The sequence below is a fragment of the Pholcus phalangioides genome, unplaced genomic scaffold (genome assembly GCF_987345545.1).
Source record: "Pholcus phalangioides strain wild (caught in Gottingen) unplaced genomic scaffold, Ppha-v1.0 ptg000039l_1, whole genome shotgun sequence".
In the NCBI taxonomy this organism is placed as follows: Eukaryota; Metazoa; Arthropoda; class Arachnida; order Araneae; family Pholcidae; genus Pholcus; species Pholcus phalangioides.
In genome coordinates this window covers 11,814,063-11,825,249 of record NW_028301625.1, presented here as the reverse complement: position 1 = coordinate 11,825,249, position 11,187 = coordinate 11,814,063, and the positions used below count along the sequence as shown (strand labels likewise).

Genomic DNA, 11,187 nt, shown 5'->3' with positions numbered 1-11,187 from the left:
TTAAAAATGGGCCTACGGGGCTCCACCATAGAATTTTTTTACTAAAAAGGGCTCCGCGCGAGTCAAAAAAGGTTGAGAACCGCTGCTTTAGATATATCAACAAGTTTCTTAAAAGAGCCATTGTAGTGGAAAAGTATACCTAGATAATTGCATTCGTTAACAATCTGTATTCGTTTCCCCTATAAAACCATTTAAGATTTTTTGCGAAGTGTGTGACCCTTACGGAAGATAAATATTTTAGATTTAGACAAAAATTAACTTGCATCACATAGAGCATCGCGAAATTTTCTAAGCGTTTAATCAATTTTTGCAGACCCACCATGGAATCTAAAATCATTACAACATCATCCACATAAACAAGTATTTTAATTTCCACGTCTAAGATTGAAACACCATGCGGCATCGGAGTTATAAATATCAATAATTAGACCATTTATAAATAAATTAAATAACACGAGACTTGAAATGTGCAACCCTGCTTCACCATTATCAATTGAAAACTCTGGTGAGAGACCCGAGTCAGCGATTACCTTGCCGCGCATGTTATGGTATGAATATGTTAAGGCATTGACGAATTCATAACTCATACCGGCTGTAAAGTGTCTTTTCCACAACAACTCTCGATTTATAGTATCGAAAGCGAATTTGTAATCGACAATAAAAAACATTCCATCGTTTTTGTTTCGGGACTTTGTTAGTCACTGTTTCTTACATAAAGATACGGTCAATTCACGATAATTCGATAATGCACGATAAACTCGAAATTTTCACTCAGCACCAGAACTTTTTTCGTATTTTAATGTTAAAATTGTCCCTTAACTCGAATTTTTCGAGAGTGAGAGAAATTTAGAAATAGCATTTTAGCAATATAGAAAGAATACAGCATTTATCAATACAATTCAGCACTTAGCAATACAATTTAACACTTAGCAATACAATTTAGCATTTAGCAATACAATTTAGCATTTAGCAATACAATTTAGCATTTAGCAATAGAATTTAGTTTTTTTGCAATACAATTTAGTTTTTTTGCAATAGAATTTAGTTTTTTTGCAATAGAATTCACTATTTAGTTATAGAATTCACCATTTAGCAGATTCACACATTTGTCTGCTTGCAAAAAGTGAATGACTTTCTCACAAAAGAACAACAAAAAAGAGAGAGACGGTAAAAAATTTCTGCATTTTTTGACGGAAAATAATCTTGTATGCACTGTTTACTTATAATTCGTTTCATTTATACGAGTTGTGCGTCCGTTTCCATAATACAATATGCACACGTCTAGTTTATCTCTAAATATTCTCATTCAATAATTAAATATGATTGAATTAGAATAACTTATCTTTTGAAGTTCTTCATCTCCAGTAGTTTTGACATGTTTTACTAATAATTTTAATAATTCGTAGATAGCACTGTTTTATTTTACTAATTTTTTTTTCCTACTGTTAAATCGGAATTTCCGATAAGTCGAGCTTACGATGACACGAAATGTTTTGTCGGCCGCTTCACATTCGACTTATCGGGTGTTTGACTGTATTATCGAGTGTTGAACGTACCTTGAATTTGCTTTCCAACTCCCTCAATTTGGTGCGTTTTTATAAATGTCTGAACACGTAAAATAACACTGACGAGGAATCTTAGATAAAAAAGTATTGTACTTATATAGTCGTATTTTGTATTGAAATGGCACTAAAAGATGTACTTTCTAAAATACCAAAAAAATTGGCAAATTTTTTTTTCCATGTATATTAAAATATACACGATGAGAGTTAACTGGCATTGTAGTAGAAAATTTACTTTTCGTTTTTTTTTTTTTGTTTCTAAAAGGTAAAAGATCGTTGAAACGAAAATCGTTTGATATAAGGGGAAAAACCGAAACTTATTTGAGGTGAAGGAAAAAATACTTTGTTTTCTATAACGAATTTTTATATTGGCGAGATTTTTTTCTCGCCAAATTACTCCAATCTCGTTAGTTGGAACGGAACGGTTTTTGAAAGCGTGCAATGTTACGGGACTTGCGGTTGACAGATGAAATGAACTTGTACATGTATTCACTTGCACAATTGCCAGATGAGCTTCCATGCAGAACTCACCACCAGTTAACGCGCGAGTTTCGTCTTACATAGTTTATGTTCTTCCTTTATTATTATTATTTTCATATTAGTTTTTTTTTTTTTTATCGCGTATTATTTCCCTGGATAAGTGTATTTTTTAATGGTATGTGAATGAAAAGAGTGATTTCTACAGTGAGCGACAGACGCAACAGGAAAATAGAAATGTTCTCGGCTTCTGTAGCAGCACGTGATCGAATATAACGAACAACGTGCGAAAAAGTGAGTGTTTTGTTTTTATTCTGCAATATTTTTTAGATTTATTTGCTCATAAAATATATTTTGAGTATAAAATAATTTTAATGCTTTGTATAAAGCATAGAAATAATTTTTTTTACACATTATATAAAATACAGGGTATTCGTGAACTGTTTAGAAAAAATTGGAGTAATGATAGTACCCATCAAAACGAACAATATTCACGATGGAACCTACGAAAGAAATCCACTCAGAGTGTCATAGAAACGTAAAGTAAATCTTTCACGTTGAAGTTTCAACAATGAAAAAAAAGAGACATAATGAAATCATAAGTTGCTCAATCTCGTGTAGATCAGCAAAAGACTCAAAGGAGATGCTCAAATGATGTCCAAGGGTGTCATTGCACAGCTTACATCAGCGAATGCAAGTGCGTTCTGTAGACTCCTGGTGTTGATCTTGTCAGCTGCAACAAGGATTCTTGCGATGAGATCTTCCGCAGAGCCTACAGGTGTCTCGTACACTAATGCTTTCATGTGCCCTCACAAAAAGAAGTCCAGCAGATTCAGGTCCGGCAGAGCAGGAATGACTTCAGAAGTGAGGACTTGTACTTATTGGACGTGCGTGCATCTACGTTTCGTTTTTCCGACACTCTCAGTGGATTGCAATCATGGGTTTCGTTGTAAATATTGTTCACCTTGATGAGTACTATCACCCCTCCAATTTTTATCAACATTTTTCGAACACCCTGTATGTTATGTTTGTTTATGAGTCTTTGCCTCCATGACAAAAAAATAAGATAACATAAATTTTTTGTATAAATCTAATCTATAGATAAAATATCTAATCAATCTGTTGGATGTAGTAAAATATCATGGTTTCGACGGTTGTGTGTGATCATATGTACAAATTCAAACACAAAGTCCACAACAGGCAAATTGCCATCAAGGTGGTTGAAAAAAGATGTTCATAAAAAATATGGTTGTCAATTATAAATAAAATACACAACCCAATATAAAAGCATATATCACAAAAAAAAATCTAGTAATTAATACTATAGAATGCACTGCCTATAAAAGATTATAGTTGCCTTATATGGATAGCTTCCCGATTTATCCCAATGTTTATCGTATTTCTTTTTAAACGTGTCAATTGTGTTAGAATTTACGGCCCCCGTAGGTAAGCTATTCCATTTATAAGCAACCCTATCAGAGAAAAACTCCCTGCGGCACCACAACCTGGAATTGTTCGATACTATACGATACTAGTGTCCCCCTTGTCGGAGCAATTGATTGACGGCGTATTAATAGCTCATGGCCCATCCTATCCATCACGTTGGAAACTTTAAGCACTTCGATCATATCTCCCTGACACCTGCATTCCTCCAATGTAAAAGTATCCAAGAAATCAAGTCTTTCTTCATAGCTCAAGCCTTGTGTGCCAACAAGAGCACGCGTAGCTCTTCTCTGCACCTCCCTCCCCCAACCAAATCAATGACCCTCTGTAAGTATGGTCTCCAAAACCTTACGGCATAGAGGAGTAGAGAGAGGAGAGATATACCATATCATATAAAGATATACCATCAACTATTGCTATCACATGTGACATATATAGTAGCGTTTGTTTACTTTCCACATTTTAGTGTGAGGGATTGATTATATGATTATATTGACGGGGATATATAGAATATTTAAAGCCAACTATAATTTTCACGTATGTTACGCAGTGCCTGAAAATAGGAAAAAATATCCGAGTCAAGATTTTTGTATTCTGATGCAAAGGTAGCATGAACAAAATTTATGAGAAATCAGAGGATTAAAAAATAATAATTTATTTATCGTGAATAAATGATTTAGAATTCCCCGACATGTTTTCCTATACTGCAGTCAATCTTTTTGATCCGTAAAACATTTTTTCATGGCTTATCGGTACATGTGCGTCACGATTTTTCATAGGACTTTGGTATTTAGAAGTCAAAATGCCTGAGACATGAATGTATGACTTCAGACCACTCGGCTATTATACAATACAGGAACAAGCTCTCGTGACCGATTGTAAACTCTGCACGTGAAAGTTTGAAGGACAAAGGCACAAAACTGCTTTGTTGAAATCGCGTGTTTGTTTTCCATTAAAGTAGTTTTCAATTTAGCATACAGCAAGGAATGTTGGCCTATATCATTAGATTTTCGTCATACGAAGAAAAGTAAGCACGTCGAGTTATCGAAATTAAGTTTTTTGAATACACGAGGTGAATTTTCGTCCACCTTTTCCTTTTCCTGTCATATAAGTGCATACTACTCTTCCTTTATTAATTGTTCTGTGTATTCTGGATGTATGAAACTTTTAAATAGCCTTCATCACACCGTTCTGCGAACAGGAAGTTTTGAAACATCATGAAGTTGTTAAAGAAAAGAGAAAAACATTCGTTTTCCTTTATTTTAGTCATTGCCACGAAACTTCAAAGAGGTTGGCAAGCGGAATGGTTCCATCCACTTCCTTTGAGAAGATTGAAATTTGGTCAAGTGCATAACTATCCACTTTGTTAGTTGAAATCCAACAATGCGTATCTTCCCGAACGTCTCTCTATCTAATCTTAAATAGCGCTAAAAAGTTAATCCTCAACAATATCCGAAGAGATCTGCTTACTCTCCCCACTTTCTCTGTTTTCGAAAGATTTAAAGTTACAGCTTATGATGCCCACTCAACTGAGAATAGATTTTGTATTTTGAGAAATAATACGCAAAAGGAACTATCGAGTTGATTCGATTCTTGTGGGTCTTTCAAAAAAAACAATGACGGTTCGGTAATGGTAAATCGGAATTTAGAATTTTGATCAATTTCGTTTTCAATATGTTCAATCAAAAATATGGTAGATGGATTTGGTACTAGATAGGAGTGATTCACGGAAGAATTATTTGAAGATCCAATATATTGATTTTTCTGGAAGGTTGAAGAAAAAAATTATAGCCTTCGGTTTCAAAAAAATTACTTATCTGAAAGCTAGATATCAAGGGTTATATTTTATTTCGGTAAGCAATATTTCCGTGAGGTAAAATTTACCGATATACGAGTAATTTATATTCACCCATTTTTCACATCATTCCGTGTGTTAATTCAAAGTTCAAAATAATAATACAATGATTTCTCACGCACACCTGAGAAATTGAGATCGTTATTCCATTTTTTTTTCAATTTGATTTACTTGTCTTTTTCTGGAGGAGAAAAAAAAACTAGGTAAAGAGATCAAACTTCATTTTCCAAAAAAAATATCAATCAACAAGGGCTACTTTAGGTTGAACAACTATCAGATACGCTGGCAATGATAAATTTCTACCCTAACCCAAGCTCATTATACATGTCGATGTTGCCGTCACTTATAATTTGCCACTCATTTGTTCCTCCAACGAAGCATTAACCGGTGACGTGACAGATGAGGTCTGTACGCCCCCACAACAAGGAAAAAAATTCTATTCTTTTCTATGTATATATTTTTTTGTTTTGGTTTTCATGCGCTCTATTGACTCGCAGACTCCATCCAGACCTTTAACACTAAGCTTTGTTATTTGTTATTTGTGCATTGTTAACTTCCACGTGCAACTTGCAAGGACTTGCGAATCTTAATTAATCAGCCTGACAGATTTTTTTTCTGTAGAGAAAAACACTATTAACCTTCATTTCCACACATGCATTGCTGGAGCTTCCTTCTTTCATTGAAGTGTTTGTTGTTAGATGTATCAGAAAAAAAGCAGATGCAGCTTAAGAGCGATAATGATAAAATCTTAGTATATTGTATTCAGCCACTCAATCATCTACTTTCCCATTTAAACACATTCATCGACAACAGTAAGAATACAGTAGTTGCATATTTTGTCGACTGAACGTGATTCTCCTTTCTCGCACTTAGATACACACGAAAATGGTTGAAGCCTATCATAACGATATCATTTTGCGGTTGAATGGGAATCGACACAAAATTTTAAACAGATGTCAGCATTGAATCTCCTCCCACAATACATTTATTTAGGGGAACAAAAGCGTATCCGATATAGAGCGACGCCAAAAATAGTTACCGAGTGGCCGTCTTATGGCTTGAGAAGTAGACTCGACGAGCGTATCTTATTGGCGTTTCGAAGATTCGCGAGAATGGAAGAAGCTCCGAACTGGTGACGGATATTGCTCTTGTTAATCAATTGTCACTGGCACGATTGTCCCATTTCCCATATAGTCTGGAACACGAGGACCAATACCAGCACCTCAGCCAGCGTGATGATCAGCCATAACGCACCGTAGTTATGACAAGGGCTTTCGCGGGTCATTGCGCGCTCAACATGGGTCACCAATCAAAGATTCGAAACAACAACAAAAAATCAACGGACGAATATAATAGAAAAAAAAAAGGAGAGTTCGGAGTGTCTAGGGATGGAACACACACAAGCACTCGTTCTAAAGTTCTGAAGATATATTCGTAAACACCGGATTAGTCTTCTGATGATCTTGATCTAGATATTCGATATTAACCTGATAAACAATGGTAAGATGTGAATCAGATATTATTTTGAAAGAAAACCTAGTCGTACCACACAAAAGAACAGGTGATTACTCATTTTGCCCGAGCGTTATGAATGTGATTGTAAATGTTTTGAGTTTCTTATAGAATTTTCAGTAACTATGAAAAAATGACTAACTAACCTATTACATAGGCGTACGCAGAATTTTCTCAAGGAGGATTTCAATTTTTTTTTTCTTCTCGGGGGGGGGGGGGTTACGTTTTTTCCTGCAAAATAAAACTATAATCTCGGCTTGGGGGGGGGGTTAGAACCCCAAACCCCCCTCTGCGTACGCCAATAACCTATTAGCCCATAGTTTCCCAAACTTTTTGTCCCATCGCCCTCTTCTTCAAAATTTTTTTCTTCTCATCGCCCCCCAACTCAAGCCTACCTATAGGATCCTATACTAAATCCAAAGCTTCTACCGCCCCCAGGGCGATATTTACCACTTTGGGAAACACTGTATTAGACTAAACTAAGATTAACCACAGACGTGTATGTATGGGGGGGGGGGGGATAAGTGGGCTATTCCCCAGGGCTGCAAGTTCGAAGGACAGAAAATTTAACTATTTGGTAGTTAAGGACACATTAAATTAGAAAAGGGGGAAGTGGCAGCAAATTTGAATAGCTCACAGGTGCCATATATAAATTCATCTCTGATTAACCCACTAATTTTCATTCTGACCGGTCTCGTCTATTGAATCCCGATCTGTAAAATTGATTTTTTTTGTGCATCCATTCAGAATCAACTTTAATCCTTTGTCGCGAACCATATGAATATTAATGCCATCAGTGTAATCTGTCCAATTAAGACAAAAATCGAACTGGTGAGGTTGAAAATGAACTAAAAAATTTGAACTTGTTTGAATTTATCACATTCTGTGATAATTGAAATCATAAAAATTGAAAAAAATTACTGTGAATCACTGGTAATTTTTGAAAAAAAACCTGGTGTGAAAACTCTCAGATAAAAAAATAGATCGTGCGTCTCACAGATTACGTGCGCTCAATGGAGAGTTAAGCCAACACTTACTTAGAACAGTGGTTCTCCACCTATGGAAGAACGCAGCCCGGTAAATGTCTTTTGTGGAAGTGAAAGGCCCAGTCATAGGCACAACTAACGAGAAATTAATAAGAAAAATGAAACTGCGAATCGCTCACGGCCCGGTGAAACTTGTGTGAGGGCCCGGTAGTGGGCCGCACAGGTTGAGAAACACTGACTTAGAGTGACCATTTATAGGGAAAATGAAAAGTAAATATATCAGTTCTATATATCAACTGAGATGATGATATTGACAAATCTGAAAGTTGGTATTGTCAACCGTCTTGAGTAGCACTTATAACTCGCCTGCCCTGTTCCAACAAGCTAGTGTACTAATTAGAGCTGGGAAATTTACATCTTTCTTTATCCATTCAGAGTCAGCTCCAAACTTTAGATCAAGATACAAAAGGCCCTGAAACTCGCCTCGTATACATAGAATAGATGTACTGAGACAGGATAATAAGTAAATATCAGTTCTATCAGCAGAGGTGAGCATATTGAGAAAGATGGAAAGAGCTTGGAAATAATTATTGAACACCATCTTGGGTCCAGTTACAAGCTGCCTGACCACCGAGTGTTTTGCACGCGAGCCTTCAGTTCAACGAAACTGTGTTCCAATCTCAGCTCTGGAGTATGAATATTTTTCTCTAGTCGTGTAAAAAATCAGCTCTAAACTGCAGGTCAAGGTACAATAAGTCCTTTCAGCGAAATGTGACCGTGGTGTATCAGTCACAGGAAGTCACTCTAGGAAGAGAAAGAAAGCAAAGAGAACTTCACTCAAGAATCATTGCCTTGATCCTTCCACCCCGTAGGGCTATTGATGGTGCATGTTTACCCATAAAATATAAAAAAATAAACAACTACGCCATATAATAAATTATAGGCTATTCTAAATGGATTTTTTAGTTAATCGGATAGCCTTAAAAAAAGCAACGACATCTTTGGATTATACAAAATTATACAACACCTGGTCATTTGCAAGTTATCCTCTAAAATAATGAAAATTTTATCTTCACCTGAGAAAAAAAATACTCTCCCACATACAAATCAATAGTCATAAAACATAATTCACTGACTGTATAAAGCATGACGTAATTGTATAATTAGAAAAGAATCTCTTAATATTTCGAAATTAATTACTGCTTATAGAAAATAGGGTTTAGTTTCTATTCGAATTCGGGAGCATAAATAGGGTTTTTATTCAAATTCTCGGACATTTTTTTTTTTCAGAATTGAATCCGAAGGAATCAGATTTCCAATAGCTTTAAAAAAAACTTGGATATAATGAACTCATAAGGCGTGAATTGAAACGAAGAAGGTCTAATGAATGGCGCAGGGCGCTCAAGTTTCACCTTATCTTCTAACCTTTCCGCTCGTGGTCAATTCGTGCACCATTCATCCTTGAGGTGCAAGGTTGCATTGCTCACTAGCACTAGCTCATTTGTTTAGCTGGTATTCTCGACAGTGTGGATTTGTATTTTTTTAAGCCATTTATTCTCTCTCTCACGCTGCACAATTACAACTGTAACATGTACATATGCTACCTCTTTTTATTTTGAATAGAAGAGTTTACTTTTTTTTTTCACCCACTGTAAATTCTGATTAGCTGTTAAAAAATTGCATGGAAAATAAAGGACACAGCCGAGTATAAGGATGTTATGCTCTTTTTGTGGTGTTAATGAAGGTGAAATTACGTAATTTATAAGCAGGTGTACAAAAAACCGGTATAGTACCATAGTCGAGAGGATTCGAGGACATGTTTTCGCAATTGAAACATATTGCCATGAGAGAGAGACGAGTAATTGCTCATTTTTCTCGTGCTAAATGTTTTTCTAGAATTGCTTCTCCATGTGTAATTGAAAATTTTTCAATTCAAAGTTATATATATATATATATATATAAAAATTACAAGACATCTATGGATCTAATGTAGGTAGTATCATCAGCAAGCCCCAAGAAACTTTAGAAACTTTCTGGCATGCACAACTGAAAGACTTTATGTAAATACAAATTTTTTGTGTAACTCATCTCAATCTTCAATGGTATACAGGGTGATTCAAAACTCAACGTACAAACTTTTAGGGGAGGTAGAAAACACAAAAACAACAGAATCACACAGTATCACATTTTTTTTGTGCATAACTGTGGATTGTAAGAACTTTGAGCACTTAACGTGTACACGTACTATCCTCGTGTAAAGTATCGCTAAATAAAGAGTTTGTCCACCCATTGGGGTAAATCGAGAAGCTATCCATACTTAGAATAAGACAACCATAAGTATTCTTTATGGGCATTGTATAATATTTTATCATGTGTATATATTGTTTATAATTTTTGTTAATTGCATTTTTAATTGGGTTGCTATATTTTTGATATATGACATCCATATTTTAATGGGCATCTTTTTCTCAGCCACCTCGTTGGGAATTTTGCCTGTTGTGGCGTTGTATTTGTATTATTGGCTTGTCATTTCTGCACCTTCGTTATCTCCAGCTGATCAGGTTGGGGTTTCCGGCATACATTCCTATATGATTCTGTTTTGTGTTTTTGTGTTTTCTACTTTCCCCTAAAACTTTTTACATTGAGTTTTAAATCACCCTGTATAAACATCTTCAGAGAGAAGAACTTTCCATTCTTATTTCTTTACTAATGAATATAAATACCAATTAAAAAGTTATGGCCGAAAAAGGCAAAGTGTCAAATGGGGTGGCACATGGAAATGTACGTGTGCACATACAATATGACATTAAGCTCAGAAAAACGTGCTCTGCTGGTGGAATTCCTTTACGAAAACTGTGATTCTGTAACAGTAGCTTCGCGAAAATTTTCCATCTTTGGAGGAAAAGCTTCGTAAATTCTCTCTACCCTTCATTAAGGCGTTCACAAACTTTCATAACTTTCTCATGAATAGTTATGGCTTTAGATAGCCCAGGCCAGAAGAATTTCGATTATAGACACGCTGTATTATGACATCGTGTTATTCATAACGATTCGTTTAAAACCTACATTAAATCACATGTAGCAAATACTAAAAACTGATCTTTAATATCAATCGTTGATCAACATTTTCCAAAGCCTTCACCATGTCATCCATCAAAGAGAAAAATTTTCCAGCTTATCTAATTATCCTCATAATACTCTGTGACAATAAAAAGCACGAATTTTACAAGTCAGGTAAAAAGTTCGAAAATACGGTAGTTAAAGGGTTATTTATTTATTTTAGACCATGTTAAGGTTACCGCATCATTTATTTTATGCTCAAGTTACTTACCTACAACGAACACTCTTCAGG

The 11,187-nt window shown here is 35.3% G+C and overlaps 1 protein-coding gene across 2 annotated transcripts in view; it reads left to right on the top strand.

Moving 5' to 3' along the window:
* The first annotated feature begins 1,987 nt into the window (after positions 1–1,987).
* Positions 1,988–11,187, top strand: part of LOC149065576 (uncharacterized) — a 41,952-nt gene continuing 32,752 nt past the window's right edge. For both annotated transcript variants that reach the window (XM_089253576.1, XM_089253575.1), the window contains exon 1: positions 1,988–2,333. The gene's annotated coding sequence lies outside the window, so the exon portion shown is untranslated. The remainder of the gene's footprint in view (positions 2,334–11,187) is intronic.